Source organism: Xyrauchen texanus, chromosome 22 (assembly GCF_025860055.1).
Source record: "Xyrauchen texanus isolate HMW12.3.18 chromosome 22, RBS_HiC_50CHRs, whole genome shotgun sequence".
Taxonomy (NCBI): Eukaryota; Metazoa; Chordata; class Actinopteri; order Cypriniformes; family Catostomidae; genus Xyrauchen; species Xyrauchen texanus.
In genome coordinates this window covers 5,642,636-5,660,855 of record NC_068297.1, presented here as the reverse complement: position 1 = coordinate 5,660,855, position 18,220 = coordinate 5,642,636, and the positions used below count along the sequence as shown (strand labels likewise).

Genomic DNA, 18,220 nt, shown 5'->3' with positions numbered 1-18,220 from the left:
TATTTGGTCATACAATGCAGGTCAATCAGTTCCTAAACTGTCAAGCTCCAAAAAAGGACATAAAGGCAGCATTAAGGTAATGAGTGGTTTAATCCAAGTACTTATTCACTATAAATCTATATTATTAATTCGAAGCTCCATTTCACTTTCTTGTGCATGATGCATGTGCAGAGCGTGTGGAAGTGTAATTGAGCTTGAACGTGCCTTCCAAAAACTTTGTTTGTGTTCCGCAGAAGAAAGAAAGTCGTACAAGTTTCAGTCGGCATAAGGGTGAGGAAATTACGAGAAAATCTTTATTTTTGAGTGAACTATTCCTTAAGCCCAACGGAGACAATGAAGTCAGTGCCTTGGGTGCAAACTTAAAATGTTTAGTGGGCTTGGGAATCTTTGTGATTTCAAGAGAAGCACCATATACAGTATGGCACATCTAACAGGAGAAACTATATATTCATGTCTTCTCAAACCATTCTATTGCTTTGTGTGAAGAACATACTGATATTTAAAGTAGTTTAGCAAATTATGAAAACTGTCATAATTGACTCTCCCTAATGGCATTTCCAACCCATATGACTTTCCTCAATGACCGTTTTCTTCCATGGTCATATATTCAAATATATTTTTCATGAAGACATGTCACGCCAGGTTTTACATCCGTGATTCCAAACGACTTTGGTTCTCATGCGTCACGTGAACAATCACAACTTGACAAGTTTGAATATTTAAGAGCTATGGCTCTCCAGAGGGAAAGATTATCAATGAATAACTGTTTACATTTCTGTGTGCAGCCCTCTACGGTAGTAAATCACTCCCATGTGTGACCAAAATGCGTCTAAAATATGTATTTTACTAGCCACTGGCGATTAAATATTCAGATTTTACTCGCCAGAGCTTGAATTGTGTAGTGACGAAGAAGAAATAGAGCACCACAATACGTTTACAAATAAGAAGTGGGCGATAAGAAGCTGGATCCAGCCTCATCTTTTACAGCATGTTGTGTCTCGTGAGCCTGCTCCCTGAAGGAAATTGACCTTATTTGGCTGCAGTGGGTCCGGATCTGTTGTTATCATGCTGTCACCATCGCTAGTTCAGCCGTGAAATGGCACTGACATTGCATTTAGCTCTCCTGACTGTTTTCACATCATTCTCCATTTTAAAGCATGGACCAGTAATGTGTCTGATGGATGTCTGTTACAAAGTAAAAGTGTTGCAAAACTCGATTTGCCTCGATTTGCTTGTAGATTTGAATTTGAGAATGTGTACAGTTTGTACATATCTGTTCAAGCAAGTCGCACACATTATACAAGTAAAAGTTTCCTTTTGAATCGCTCCATGTATTTTGTATCCAAAGGCGAAACCCAGGCACCCCATTTCCTTTTCAGCTATTTACTGTCAGTTGGTGATCGGTAAGATCAAAAGAAACATTATTTCTAATCATACTTTACATTGCATGGATGAGGAAAAAACAATGATGGAACTTTTCTCTCGTTAATGTACACTTTGCGCATTCAACCATAAACACTTGCCAGGGCAGCAGCCACTCTCTTAAAGGCACAGTACCAATTTAATGCTTGTTATATATATCATTGTAAACTCAATGTAAATCACACAAGTGCATTTAAACAAACATGTTACAAAATGTAGCAATTTAGTAAGTGTAATAGATGTGTAAATTCATAAATATTTAAAATGCACAATCATACATTATGAAACATTTTAATAAATAAAAAAACACTGAATATTAAAGAATAGGCTTGTGCTGCATCTATGCAAGGGTTTAGTAAAAATTTATTATTATTTTGTTTTTGTTTTTTGCATAGTAGTTTTGATACAGTAACACTTATATTATTATTTTAATAATATAATTATTCATTCTATTTTCATTAGGTTCCAACCGTGTGAATATTTTGTTAAAAATATGTATGTATGTATGAATATTATTATAAATGCAATTTCATGACATCATATAAATTGATAGAATGTGAAATGTATACATTTGTACACAAGCTAAAATGTGATTAAAATGATCAAAAGCGAAATATGAAAATAATATGTACAACTATTTTATCTTTTTTAGTTTTCAGTTGCATTATGCTTACGTTGTCAAAAGTCTGGCGAGTAAAATCAAAAATGTACTAGACAATAGCGATTCATTCTCCAATGTGTCTGCTGAGGGTTGGCGTGTTTCTCGCTCAAAGCTATCATGTGGCTCCAGAAGACTTGGTATATAGCGCACAAGATGCATGGACTGCTTTTATAATACTTTAATTGCTTTATTGTTTGTTTTGATAGTTTTTTCAAGTTAGCAGCCCCTTTTTTTATTGTATTGAGCATAAATACTGTATACTTTCAAATATTTTCTGTTGTGTTTCACTGAAGAAGGAAAGTCATTTAGATTTGGACTGACGTTGAGAAAAAAATGACAGAATGTTTTGGTGAACTATCCCTTTAAAGGCTTTTTTTTTATTTAATTTTTTTATGTATGTGTCTTTTGAATGCTGTTTACTGATTCCTAACACCCACTATCATGCTCACTTGGATTTGATTAGCTCTGTGCAGCTTAAATGTAAAACAATTGAAAAAGTTTTTTTTAATCGGTGTATAAATTCCCACTCTCTCTTTCTATCTCTCTCCCTCTCCTTTCTTTCCTTGTCATTTGCTCTCGCTCCTCCACGCTGAGGTGTTGTAGTGAGTGAAGTGTTTGTAGGCCACAGGGTTTTGATATATGACTCTGTGTCAAACTCGGCCCATCTGCTCCACAGAGACCGTATTCACCGCATACAGACGGAAACACACACACTACAGCAAGCAAATGTGCTCAAGGGTATTTAACCTTTTAATATGTGTGCGAAGTAACAAATTCAAGTGCAAAAAGATTCCTTTACATTAACAGTACTTAATACATTAGGTGTAATTAACTAATAATTACTAATTTTACTGCATTTATTAATCTTGATTCATATTCATTTAGAAAATACTATTGTTCATTAGTTCATGTTAGTTCATAATGTAAAGGAATGTTCTGGTTCAATACAAGTTAAGCTCAGTCAACAGAATTGTGGCATAATGTTGATTACCAAAAAACATTATTTTGACTCGTCCCTCATTTATTTAAATAAAGAAAAGCAGAAATAAGGGTAACATTAAGCTCCTAACAAAGGAAGTGAATGGGGTCAGTCCATAAACATTCAAATTCATACTTTTTCAAAATTATAGCCAAGATGAATCATTATACATGTTTGACACCGGGTTTATTTGAATGTTTATGGATTGGCCTCATTCACTTCCATTTTAAGTGCCTTTTCTTTTTTTTAACGAGGGTAATGTCGCTATTATTTGTTTTGTGGTTGTAAACATTATGCCACAAATGCTGTTAATTGAGCTTAACTTGTATTTAACCTGGAACATTCCTTTACATATGCATCTTTTAATGTAAAAAAAGAAAATAGCATTTGACCAGGATTGAGTGCTGAAAATGGTTCATTGTTAGTTCGTGTTAACTATTGCATTGACTAATGTCTATGTATACCTGTACAACCTTATTGTAAAGTGTCACAGAAATAACATCACTTGTTTAATCTACACTCTTTGTCCATGGTTTACAGTATTAAATGAAGGAAATCACTTCCGGTATGAATGAATTGTAGTTTTTTCCTCAACATCTTAATAAGAACATTTCCATATACCTGGCTTGGTTTGTGTATATTAGCTTTTTTAGGTCTTGTTCAGGTTATATTGCCAGTGCTCACGTTAGACAAAAGACAAATCTCAGTCCAAATTGAGGCTAGTTCATATTTTCCATATTGAAGTGTGTCACCTCATAGTCTTTTTATTACAGCCTTTCAATATCAAGTTTTTAGATGTTTTTTGGGGGGGTTTGATTCAAACTTGGGCTGTGAAATAGTGTTTTTAATTATCTATTGGATGAATCTGACCATGTCAGTTTGCTTTGAATGCACTCCAGTAAAACCATGTGATCATTCTATCCAAAGTAATGGAGCTCAATATTTTTGTGAGGATAGTTATGGGCGAGACTGATTGTAAAAAATCTCTTTTAGTTCTACTGCAATTCAGAATTATGTCTTTTAGATCAAACTTATAAACACACTCTTACAAAATTATTAAGAACCCATATGTAAAACAGGATTTTCATTGCTTTAAATAATAAAATAATTTGAAATAATAACATGTAGACATATGGTAATGTTCGCAATGCAAAGCTCCAGTCTAATGAAACCATTTATAACAAAAGCTGCAAAAAAGCTGATTAAGAAATAATTTTTCAAGTGTTGTAGGAAAGATTAGTAACCATATGGGAACAGTAAACCTGAACTTCTTCAGAACGTCTAATGTTTTTGAAACCTGAACTAAAAAACACTATATGCAGTACAAAGAATGAAACAAAACGCTGGTCTCTCGAGGTGCATTTTTTTTTTAAATCAAGGTTTTTCACAAGTTGAGGTGAAATGGTTAAAAATGTCCGCCCAGCACGTGTTTACGTAGAAAAACTATTGAAAAACAGTGCAGATGCACGTAAATATGCATTCAGTGTGAACAGCCCCTTACTCACCTGTTTGCACGTGTCTGTGAGTGAGAGCGTGTGCGTGAAACAGGTATTCTTTTCATTAATCACAAATGCAAATGCGATCCAAACACAAAGTTATACTTTTAAAAAATGGACCCATAACCTGACTGTTTGTCGGGTTACTTCAGACTCAGCAAAAACAGCTTACTCAAACATGAAATGCTTTTGCAACCCATTTTGCTCCCATTTTATAGTAAAATATATACACAGCCAAGACCGAACTCCTTGTCTTTCCAGCCAATCCTGCTGTTGAACACAACATCACCATGCTGCTGGGTACAACTACAGTATCGCCTTCCAAAACGGTCAGAAATCTAGGGGTAACAATCGATAACAAGCTAAATTTCACAGATCACATCTCAAAGTCTGCAAGATCATGTAGATTTACACTCTACAAAATCAGGAAGATAAGAACCTTCCTCTCTGAACATGCCACACAACTACTTGTTCAGTCACTTGTCATAACTAGACTGGACTACTGTAACTCTCTCATTGCAGGCCTCCCTGCATGTGCAATTAGACCTCTGCAAATGATCCAGAATGCAGCAGCACGTCTGGTCTTTAATGAACCAAATGTTACACCACTTTTTGTCTCTCTCCACTGGCTGCCGGTTGATGCACGTATCAAATTCAAGTCTGTGATGCTGGCATCCAGAACAGTCACTGGATCTGCTCCAACATACCTAAAATCTTTTCTGCAGAACTACACGCCCACCAGGTCGGCTAAGGAACTGCGGAACATCGCTTTGTCGTACCAACACAAAGAGGCACCAAAACACTTTCCCTGACTTTCAGTTTCATCATACCACGTTGGTGGAATGACCTTCCCAACTACATCCGTGAAGCTGACTCACTCTCTGTCTTCAAAAAACGACTTAAAACACATCTTTTCCATAAGCACTTAACAAGTCACTAAATCTGTTTTGAATACTATTCTGATGCTAGGGAAACTTTGTAGTATGGCACTTTTCGTACCAAAAGAGTTTTCCTCTTTTGCTTTGGATAAAAGCATCTGCCAAATGAATAAATGTAAATGTAGAATGTAAACAAAAACAAATAAAAACAATGGAATTAGAACACTGTGTGTTGATGAATTGTAGAGTTCTATTGTAAAACTTTATAGTATGGCCTATTTAAGCCTTATACGTATCTGAGGAAGTTTTCACAGTTCCTGAACATACCTCTCCAGCGTCATTTTCCTCATCCGTGACAGTTCCCTAACAGCTTTAGAAAACACACAGGAAAGTGCATCTTTCTCTATTGTATATGTGTGAGAGCTTAAATCAGAACTCCCTGCTGAGTCTCCCTCCCCTGCAGTACTGCCGGGGCTGATCTCCATCAGTGTATGCCCAGCGGTCCCGCAAGGCTCTCTGTTCACTCACACTTCCTCTCTTGCACGCCCCATTGATCTGGGTAAATGCCCACCCAGTCTCTGCCTGCTGTCCCTCCAATGTAGAGGAAATGACTGATGAGTATTTGTTTGTCCGTGTAAGTGTGTTACTGCAAGGCCAGTTTGACTGTAAAAAAGATGTTCTAATGAGCAGCTGATGTCAGTTTGAGCTGATAATGAGTTCACAGTCCTTTTCCATGTGTCATAAACTGGAAAGCATTGAGTGATTTGGCAAGCATTACAGGTGTGACTTAATTACATTGTAATGCCTAAATTATACCAAATGGACCACATGGAATTGTGTTATAGCCAAAAACTTGACCTACTGTACTTATCATGGAATGTCATTGTAGAGCGCTGTAGAAAGTGACTGGTTTAAAGTAGATTGTTGCATGGGTGGTCTGGGTGGTTGACTTGCGCTAGTAAGAAACCACCTAGCAACCAGTTTTGGGGAAGCTACTTGAAAACTGTTGCTTTCCAAACTACAAGCTAAGTAGTTAAACTACAGTACTTAGTATACTACTTAGGCTACAGCTTAATATACACTTGTAAATCTACAAACACGTATCAAATCAAAGCTACTTGGTGGTGCAGATGGGGCCTTGTTCATCCCTTTAGATCTTGTATGGTGGTCTTATTCATATAAAATTGTCATTTGATCTGATTTGGCCTCATATTGTCTCAACTGTTGTACTTCGGAAATAAAAAACAGCCGTTTGCGAGCGTGCAATTCCTTCGTGAATAGTTGAACACTACCAGCAGCTGCGGGGCAAATGGGTCTTATTAGAGCATCCGCGATCAATCGTGTTGATCCGTGAAATACAGAAAGACACCAGTCAAACCGTTCAATAAATAAATAATTGGCCCTTCGCTAAGCTCCGGCTCCTAATTACGATTGCTCACTCTAACAAGCTCTGCAGAACTCCCCAATGGAATGAATAAGAGATTGCCGTAAAGGGTGCGGTTTTTGGCTAAATATTCTTAGAAACGGAATGGATAATAATTTAACGGGGGCTGGTATGAAGAGTGACATTGTAATGCATATTTTTCTGAATTTCTTTGTAAGAGAAATTGTTAAATTACACAGTAATTTGATAAAAACAACTGTGGAGACTGTAAATCAAAATCAAGGCAAATGATTATAACAGTCACTTGAAAAGAGAAAAACTTCATTTAATAGCGATTACACATCTAATAACATTAGTGTAAGTGAACAGACCTGTTTTAAACACACTCATGTTGATGCTGTGAACTGTATATTTACTATCGCTTTTACTATGACTTTAATCAATACAGAAATGAATTAGCATCCAGTTTTTAGCTTTAATTTACAATGTAGCAAATGAAGGTGTCATTGCAGGTGTTATATGTTCATTGGGAATGAGAGCTGACACAGTTTAATCCATAACATGTTCTTCTCCGGATTTTTTTTAAAGATTAAAAAAAAAACAATGCACTGCAGGTATCCTTTCTGGGTAGCTTGTGTCACTATTACAAATGACCTGGCAACAACATGTTTTAATTTTTTTTATTTTATTTTGATAAATAATTAAATTAAAACTACTCAAACACACATTACTTCCATAGGCTGTAAATAGCAAACACATGTCAGAGTAATGGTGGCAGGGCAACAGTTGCTAAGACAGGATTGGTCAGAAGCACTTTTAAGGCGGGGCTTAGCAAAGGGTCAGTTGTATTAAATGTAATAATAATCAATAAACAATTCATCCGTCAAGTAATTTTATTCCTTAACGATAGACTTATTGTGTTATGATTATAGTTGCTAATAACTTGGCACAATAATTTAGAATTCAATTGATGTTGTGTTACATGTGTGCAGACTGTGTATGGGATCTTTCTCAAATGCTTCAAACATGGCTCATCCAATCAGATTTCAGCCGGCATTATCTGTTTTAAAATATCTTGTGAAAATAATGGTTTATGTCACTTACCTGTACTTAAATGTTGGCTCTACCTGTTATACCACAGGTGGAGAAATGTTTCTACACACAGAAGGGAGAGGAAGTGATGTCAGAGTGATGTCAGTGAGGCTGCCGTCTGTCAATCAGGATCATGTGTCTTCCAGTGTCAGGTCTGTTGAAGGAGATACAGACTCTTCAGCTAAGGATGTGTTTTAAATCGATGGTCCCTCTTCGCCTGGAAACTGCAAAGTGCCTGAGAAGACGGAAATATTCTTGGCCTTAAATTATTTATTTACATTATAGATGCTTAATATTGAGTAACAGTGATTACAAGAGATATAATGAACTTCTTTTTCTTGATCTCTTGTATGACTGTTACAGAACTAAGCATAGAAATATATCTATTTATCATATCATAAATATCATATCATAGAACTTTTGTCTGCGGGATGACTTTATTTGTAATTTTTTAGATGAATAATTTTTATAATCTTCTCAATAACTGTTAAACAGCGATCTGTCACTTGGATGGCCTATACATTAAATGCCATTTTATTAGTTTATTAAAGGGAAAATGTGTCATTTCCGTGCTGAACTGAATCACAAAAAATATGACTGTTTTCAAACATGTCTCATAAACAGGATTCTGTCATTGGTTGGACCGAGAGATAGTCCTGCCCTGATACTGCATGGTTGAGCCAAAGTTGCTGATTCGGGCAGCTCCAACAAACAGATTAATGTTTTGACAGTGTTCAAACTATGAAAAGCTTACTTATTGTTGTCTCTGCATATTAAACTGGGATAGGAAAAAGTATTTTGACATCTTTTGTGTTCCATGGAAGAAAGAGGGTCATGCAAGTTTGGAATGACATTAGGGTGAGTATTCATTTTTGCATGAACTATTCCTTTATGTGAAGTTTTAATTTCATCCGATTATACCAGGTTCACATCACTTCTCGGGTGTCTCTATCTGAGCTTTGCTGTTCTCTGTCATGTTAACAGAAGTGAATGCATTACTTCATGAGAATGGGTTTTCACATCATTAATCCCAGACTGCTGTTTCTCCCATTAGAGAGATGGAGAGAGATAGCAGCTATCAGATGTGTCCTGCACTGATCATGCCTGTCTAATGAGCATCCTGTTTCCATTTCAGCACTCAAGACATGATAATGCCTGGGAGAGTAAGAGAGAGTAGACTGAGAACCATAGCCTAAATGGAAGCAGCCTTGCAGAGCCACACTTTGGACCATCGGCAATAAGTCTGGTCCACTTCATAGTTTTTTCTGGGCAAGAACTGCTCACTTGAAAAGTAGGAATGAGAAAATCAGTCTGAAATCAGTGATCCCATAAAAAAAGACTGGTTTGTAAGAAAATGACTGCTCATTCCATTAATTGACACAACATGATCACACGGGAAGTTGGCATGTTGTTTCCGAGACTTCCAGCTCCCTAGTATCGGCTACATTGTGCCGACTCACCGACCAGCGGCATCTCTCATCAGACATTTTTGCATTCACTCCAGTGTGTTTACCTTCCCTTGTGGCATGACCAGAACACATTACGTCAGCAATGTGAGAGATCCCGGTTCGGATCCCACATTGAAACCAGGAAGTAATCATGTTCGCATATTTAGTGACGAGTACGATTCAGAGGTTGCATTTTACCTCCAACATTACATTTTTACTTCTCTGATGGTTATGTTTTGGTGTGGAGTTTAGGTTGGGGGGCACAGTTTATAAAATGTGCATTCCTCCTCACTGCCTGTACAGCTGAAAACAACTCACTTCACAACTTGCTTTTGGCTCCCCTCTGTGGTCATAACATGCAGAAAGTCGAGCTTACTCATCCGTATGCCCCATCAACACTTACTGCTTTGGCCACTGGGGCATTGTTTTTCATTTTGGTAAGCACAGACCAATTTTGCTAAAGAAAAGTCAACCTAGTGTTTCAGATTTCACTGTGAGTTAAGTCTGATTGCCGATCAGTCTCTTAGGGACCGTTCACACCAAATATGTTCTTGCGTTAAATAAAGCTGGATGCAGTGCAACAATTAGAACAGAATACAGGTGTCTTTAAGTGAGTTTTTAAAAGTGAAATTTCTTTTTAACTTGCAACTGAGTTCAGAATGTGTGAACTCAGCTGTAATTTAAAAAATGCAGTGCTCCTGTGCAAGCCTCTGAAAAATCAGTGAGTCGCAGTGTAATGGTCAAAGACGTCCATCTAACACAGAAGTTTTCAATTACCAATGCCATTGTAGGAATTTGCATTGTAAAAAGTCCACATCGTAGCTGCTTGGTACTTTGTAAATTCTTTGCTTCCTAAAGATGGATAACAACCTGTACACTGAATGCAAACGGTTCATAAATGTTCCGTGAGCAACAAGCATTTCATCTCAGGCTGAAAATATATGGGAACTTTCTAGACCCTCATGAAGGAAGGGCCTTGATCTTGGTGCAGAAACTCTCAGCAGACTGTGTAGAACAATACACAGTATATAATAATAACTCAACCAGAGAGTATTGTTGTTTTTAGTCCAATATCAGAGCACTTAAGGCACAGAAACCTCCCCCATCCATTTTGTTCTGCTTTTTCTGTAGGTATGAGAAGAGGATCTTCTATATATAAAGAGATCATCTGGGAAAATGTTTGGCTTTCACAGCATAAGGGCAGTCAATGGAGTGATAAGAGCAGAGCCAGAACCGGTCTGGAAGTGAAGAAGCTAATAGTGTGATGTGAAGATGTCCAGAGAACTAACAAAACCTCAGTAATGCTGCTCAGAATTCCCATTTTTGGTGAACTATTCCTTCAAGCTGAAATACGTACTTTATAGGAGTGGTGGTGGTGTATTGGTCTAAGCACATAACTGGTAATCTGGTAATCAGATGGATGCTGGTTCGAGCCCCACAGCCACCACCATTGTGTCCTTGAGCAAGGCACTTAACTCCAGGTTGCTCCAGGGGGATTGTCCCTGTAATAAGGATAAAAGCATCTGCCAAATGCATAAATGTAAATGTAAATTTTTGTTTAAGCCAATTTGTTCCAACCCTGTATATCTGAGTGTTTAAATTAATTTCACAACCTGTCTTTTCAACAATATGGCTAGTGCCTCACTTGAAAGCTTAAAAAAGGTCCCAAAAGAATCATAAAACTATTCTAGTAGTCAGGCTTAAATGTCATATTCCAAGTATTTTGATGGCATGCGATAGGTTCTCACCAGAAAGAACCCAAAAAGTACGTCATTTTTCATAATATTAACGATCAGCCACAACATTAAAACCGCTTGCCTAATATTGTGTTGGTCACCCTCGTGCTATCAAGTCAGTGCCAACCCGCATCTCAGAATAGCATTCTGTGATTATATTCTTCTCACCGCAATTGTACAGAGCGATTATCTGAGTTACTGTAGACATTGTCAGTTTGAACCAGTCTGGCCATTCTCTGTAAATTCTAGAGACTGTTGTGCGTGAAAATCCCAGGAGATCAGCAGTTACAGAAATACTCAAACCAGGCACCAACAATCATGCCACGGTGCAAGTCACTGAGATTAAAAAAAAAAATTCCCATTCTGATGGTTGATGTGAGCATTAACTGAAGCTCCTGACCTGTATCTTCATGATTTTATGCACTGCACTGCTGACACACGATTGGCTGATTAGATAATCACATGGATGATTGTTGGAGCCATACGGGCTGGTTTGAGTATTTCAGCTAGTGTGTTAAACGGTTAGTGTGGACGTGGCCTTACCTGGCCATGAAATGGAACAAACATAGATGGTAAGCAATTCTACCACACCAGTCTTGAGTAACTAAGAGTTACAGTTGTACTTCTTGTGAAACAGTGTGATAGTTGCATTAAATGTTTATTTGTGGTGCTGCAGGATTGCTGTTAGGCCTTCATTCAGGAGTCGAAATTAATGTCTGTGGTAACCAACAGTTTGCCAACTGCATATTACAGCTCTTCACATGATTCATTTAATCATGTGCCCCTTTCAGTCGGCCACATGAAATGTAGCTTTTGCAGACCTAACTTTTTAAGCAGCTGTGTGTGTCAAAACACTTAAGTGTTCAACCTCATTCTTACACATCTAAAAGCAGAGCTCAGTTTGATTGGATTATAATGAGTATATGCAGGAGAACCGCTGAATTGCAGAGAATGGAGAAGTCCTCAAAAACCAACCTCTGGCCTGATATCACTCAAACTTTTTTGTTAAGTGTTTTCTAAAGATTAGGTTTGTGGTCCAAGTTTTGAAGTCAGCCCATATCAGTCCCTCCCCCCACACCCCCAAGCCAGCTGTTTATCAAAGCCAGATGTGTCGGGCAGGAAGCCGCAGGAAATTAACCATGACATTGTCCACTCGCCTCTTGAAAAGTACCACAGAACTCAATGTAAAATCGTCCCCCACCTCTTCATTTATCAGACAACCTTTCTCATATGAGGCTGGTGCTTTAAACTTGTGGGAATTGGGACACATCATAGTGGCTGTTGTTTGTAATGTCAATGCATTGATTGGTGGAGGTGCTCTGGAGGATAGAGGTCACACTTTTTACATTTAATCATGGTGACTTTAGATGAATGATGCTTTTGGGAAAACTCTCCAAATCTTAGCTTTTTCCAGATTTTTCCTTAGAAATGAAAAGGTGGCTTGAGGAGTGCAGGCAAAACTAATAACTAAATGGATTCACACTGTCTGCGATTTACAGTAGAGGCTACACTCCCGCATGACCCGTCGCAACAGAGTGTGGCTCGGTAAAAGTTTGGATTGCTAAATGCAAGTGGGAAAACTCTAATGTTTGTGCGGTGGAGCAGGGAAAAGAAATGACTCAAGGGACTCCCACAAAATATAGCTTAAAATAAAAGTAACTCAAATTTATGTAATTTTTTAAGGTACAGAATGTTATTCTTCTGGTGAGCAAGAGCAACCAAAAATAAACTATTTTCAGGTGCAGGGTTGGTGGCTAATTTATACAAATTCTTCTTCGTGCTCCATGCAGTGGAATGTACCACTCTTGTTTTCTGTTATAAAGTTGGTTTTAGAAATCCATGTTTGTTTTCTAATTTCTTATTTCATTTGTTTGAGATCTATATCTTATTTCTTGGGCCTAAATATATACTGTAAGTATATACTGTACACTGATTAGCCAAACTATTATAACCACCTAATATGCTGTTGGTCCTCTGCGTGCCACTAAAACAGCACCGACCCACCGAGGCATGGTCTCTACAAGAGCCCCGAAAGTGTCCTGTGGTATATGGCACCAAGACATTAGCAGCAGATCCTTCAAGACCTGTAAGTTGCAAGGTGAAGCTGCCGTGGATCGGATTTGTTGGTCTAGCACATCCCACAGATGCTCAATCAGATTGAGATCTGGGGAATTTGGAGGCCAGGGCAACACCATGAACTCTTCATCATGTTCCTCAAACCATTCTTGGACAATGTGTGCTGTGTGGCAGGGTGCATTATCCTGCTGAAAGAGTCCACTGCCATCAATGACATGAAGGGGTGTACCTGGTCTGCAACAATGTTTAGGTAGGTGGCACGTGTCAAATTGACGGCCACATGAATGGCCTGACCCAGGGTTTCCCAGCAGAACATTGCCCAGAGCATCACACTCCCTCCACAGGCTTGTCGTCTTACTACAGCGCATCCTGGTGCCATCTCCTCCCCAGGTAAGTGGTGCACATGTGCACGGCTGTCCACGTGATGTAAAAGAAAACGGGATTCATTGGACCATGCGAAATGCCACTGCTCCAATGTCCAGTTCTGGCACTCAAGTGCCAATTGTAGGTGCTCTCAACGGTGGACGGGGGTCATCATGGCACTCTGACCGGGCTACACAGACCCATATACAGCAGGGTTTGATGCACTGTGTTGTGACACATTCCTCCCATAACCATCATTAACATTTTCTGTGGCTAGTAAGACAGTAGACCTTATGTCGGTTCGGACCAGATCAGATAGAGCCTTCATTGTCCGCTTGCATTGATGAGCCTTGGGTGCCCAACACCCTGTCGCCGGTTTGTGGTTTGTCCCTCCTCGGGCCACTGTTGGTAGATGCTCACCACTGCTGACCGGGTGCACCCCACAAGCCCTGCCATTTCAGAGGTGCTCTGACCCAGTCGTCTGGCCATAACAATTTGGCCCTTGTAAAAGTCGCTCAAGTCTGTACTCCCGCCATTTCTCCTGCATTCAACATGTTGACTGAGAGAACTGATTGTTCACAATCTCTGTTCACAGACCTCTAGCTGCGGGCATTTGTGTGTGGGAGTGGGACAAAATGTAAAAGTTCCGGCAGCAGCGGGACAAATATTTTTTAAGGAGCGGGACATAATCTCACAGGAGCGGAAGGGAACAGGTCTGAAAAATGATTCCCGCACAGACCTCTAATTTACGGTGACAAAGTGACTGTTATTTAGGCTCTGCGAAATTAAAAACCATTGAAAAATGTAAATCGATTGATTTAAAGTCATTTTATTATAAGTAAATTAGCGATATATTTTAATTGAATTGCAAAATATTGAGATATACAAATAAATAAGTAGTTTTAGGTTGTTGGGACACAGACTCAATTGCAACATTAGCAGTCAGTGGAAGTGAGTGGTCGCTGTCGGCCTTTGAAATAATGTGAGCTGATGGACTCAATAGAAGCATCTACCATTGATTAACAACCTCAGAACTTACGGTACATCTGCCTTTAAAGCTTTATATGTTATCATTAAAAATAAATTCCCCTATGGCAAAAATGTATAGAATTTTTACTTCCGCAACCAGACTGTTGCTTTACTGTCTCTACAAGGGACAGTAAAGCATACGTGATTCGCTGCCACATACAGCTGGATGCCGAAGTCGAGTATTGGAACACAAACTAGCAACCAACAATACAGACACTTGGCGACTGGCAGCAATCTAATCGCTTTCAGTGTGAACTCCTCTTCACTTGTGCACATTAAGGATTCAGAGCTGCAAAGTGGTTCTTCAAAGCATTTATTTAGAAATGATGAGGGTATGCTAATAATATAGAATACAGATATGAGCATGCATCAATGATTTACTGAATTTACTAACAGCCACTTTGAGCTCTTTGGTTGTGTGTATTCTGTATTTGTTTCTTTCTATGAGGGGGAGGTGGCTTATTGATTGTGAGATACACCTCAAATTCATATTTAATATAAAGTAGATATTCAACCTGGATCATCTGGAGGTGATGTTGATTAATGATGCATGGGGTCAAGATAAGGAGCACAAAGAACATCTCTGCCCTCATAGACCAGAGTGGTTTACAAGATAAATGGCTTTGTTGAGGTTTTAGCCAGTTCAGCGTCCCATTGCTTTGTTTGTGTCACTACAGTGATGAATTACTGCAGTTAAGGTTTAGGACGGTGAGGATTTCACCCGGGTGACCCGGAGTACTGAACACCTGCCATACAAATCACTCCCTCCTGTCAGACCTTGAAGTTTCCACCTGCTGAGATACTTACTTAGCTAGTTTTTTTCCACCTATCTTTACATATATTCTTCGAATCGGGTCATTTGTGAGGGCGCTTTCGCACTAGAGATTTTGGTGCTCACCCTAGTCCATTTGACATGTTTGGTTCATGTGAAAGTGAATTAAACTCTATTTTGAACCAAAAAGAGCCTAAGGGGCTTTTCACACAGTAAACAACATGTGCTAGATGAACATCTTTGACTGTTGCAACATGTCTCATTGTGTTTCTTCATCGCTCACCATGAGTGCTGCGTTTTTAAGATGTTGTGTCAAGTTAAGAAACATGTAAATGCACGGCTTGAAACCCCTGAGCTGCGTCTCGCTGTCTTTGAATTTAAAAACGCTCCCTGTATGAATGTCCCTAAGAGCACATATAATCATTTACAGTTGTCTAGAGAAAAATTCATTTTTGCAACCTTGTAAGAACACAGCTGGAAATATTTGATGGATTGTCATGTGCAGCTCAAGTGTCTCAGAATTGATAGGAAGTTGAGCTTATCTTATTTTAAGGAATATTCATTAATAAAATACTCACGGTTTCAAAAGTATATCCACAAGACATAGACAATATGCATGTTGACATGATTTTAGCACTATAAAATTACTGTGTAAAGTTAAATCCAATTTTAAAACGTTGTTTCTATTCTGATATAATGCCGTAAACTCTGTAATCCTGCAAAAATGATGATTTAGACAACTTTACAGCTCAAATAATACACACACGTTTTAACAGAAGAGTTTATGTAAGTGCTTTTCTAAATTATGAGTTTCTCATTTTTGCCTTGAAATCCTCCAAAAATTGTCCCTATTCAGTTTCATTTTAAGTGCCTCACTGTAACATAGTTTTTTGCTTTTTTTAAAGAAAAGGAAGTCAAATACATTTTTGTGGTAATCAACATTATGCCACAAATACTGTTGATTGAGCTTATCTTTTAATGAGTCTATTAACTTCTCATAGTCTACTGTGAGAGTTTGTTTTGAAACACACAACAGATTTCTTGGCTGGGCTGAATGCCTGTTAATTGGTGTTTGGGAGCGGTTTGATTATCTTGCTCTGGGGTTTTCATGGAGCCTCAATGGATAAGAGATCTGCAGGGGAGGATGCATACTGGACGCTGGCCAAAAATAATTCTCCACTGAGCTCCATGTGAAATATCCTGGCATGTTGAACAAGATAAAACATCCCTCTCTCAAGACAAACATTCTCTTTTTACCGTTTGTGGTTACTCTCGCACCATAAGCCATGTTTTTTATATATGTATATATATATATATATATATATATATATATATATATATATATATATATATATATACATTTTCTTTTGTATTTTAGGTTTTCTGAATTTGCTGCTTTAACTGATATAATTTAATTCTGTATGATTAACTGTGTTCAATTTCTATGGGTCACCTTGTGTTATCAGTATCTAGTGGTATTTTGATGTTTAATGCAGATGGTTAGTCATGAAAATGTTAGCTTGGTTCCAATTAGGTTTTATTTATTTTTTCAGATGACATAAATGTTTTTATTTGTATTTTATTATTTTATTTGACTTTATTTTTGGTTAACCATAATAACACTGCCACAAACGGGAATGCTGCATTTCTCTCTGTGTATTTGCTAACGGTTCCTCGCTTGGCCTGACAGTAATCCAATGTCGGCTACAGATGGAGGCTGTCTGTATGTGTTTTTTTTAAATCAGGTTGCGCTCACTGCCAGGTCAGATGATGGACAGACATACAGTTTCATTGGATCAGATTGAGTCTAGGCTACAGTGTTCCAGCCATAGGGAACAACTAGTATATAAATAAATAGACTTTTACATTAGAGTGGTGCTTTCCCATGCAGAATTCACTACTAAGATGCTAGGGTGTTCTGGGTGGTTGCTCTGCCATTGGTAAGGTGTCCGGAGTGCCTGGCATGTCGTTATGCAGTTGCTAGGTGGGTCCGGATGGTTCCTAGGACACTGCTGGAGTGTTCTGGATGTTTACTTAATGGCCCAAGTCTCTATGATATTCTGTCTCTAGATATGGCATAGGTCCTTCCTTCAATTTAAGTCTATGGGGTGTCATGGTCCACCTTACCATGTACCACTAATGAGGAATAATGAAGGGAGTGGGAAGAGAGTTTTGCTATGTTGTTTTGATGCAGGTGACCTTACAGTAATGGTGTGGATCCATTATCAATTATCTAATCACAAGTGATTTGGAAGCAGTCAGGTTGGACATCCAAATAAATTCCATATGATATTGCAACACAACAGGGTGTTTGACTCAGCTGATATGCAACCAGGATTGATTTTAAGCCCTCTGTTACTGGCAAAGTGCTTTGTAAGATGTGCAAAGGTATACTATACTGTATATTTATGCCGTGTTCAATGGCGTGACACGTATTTCAGTCATTTAGTCTGGAATTTCTACGCAAAAAAAAATATAAAATTGCTAAAGTTTTGCTATTGAAAACTAATGTTTGGAAATGCATGTATCCTTGCCACTGATATCCATGTTATAGGATTAGGTAAAGCAGAGTGGAGCAGATGTGTGCAGATGCTTTGAGTGCAGTCACTGACCTTCAGAGACAGAGATGGCAGACTTGCTGAGCGGGCAGGAAGTACTACAGCTTTTATCACCCCCTCCCCATATTGAAGACAGACAGCTGTTTCAGCAGCTGTACAGAGAAAAGGAAGTTGACATCTCTACAACCCTGACAATGAACTAATATATTCGTCAGTATGACTGACCCTAAATTCTCTGCGATATTCTGAGATATGGCTCACGATTTGAGGTATCATTAATTTCCATAGCACAAGCAGCACAAGTTACACTGAATTAATACTGTGGT

The 18,220-nt window shown here is 38.4% G+C and overlaps 1 long non-coding RNA gene across 2 annotated transcripts in view; it reads left to right on the top strand.

The window, feature by feature from the left end:
* Positions 1-12,913, top strand: part of LOC127662236 (uncharacterized) — a 50,624-nt gene extending 37,711 nt beyond the window's left edge. For both annotated transcript variants that reach the window (XR_007972868.1, XR_007972867.1), the window contains one exon: positions 7,962-12,913. This is a non-coding gene — a long non-coding RNA (uncharacterized LOC127662236). The remainder of the gene's footprint in view (positions 1-7,961) is intronic.
* Positions 12,914-18,220: the final 5,307 nt, after the last annotated feature.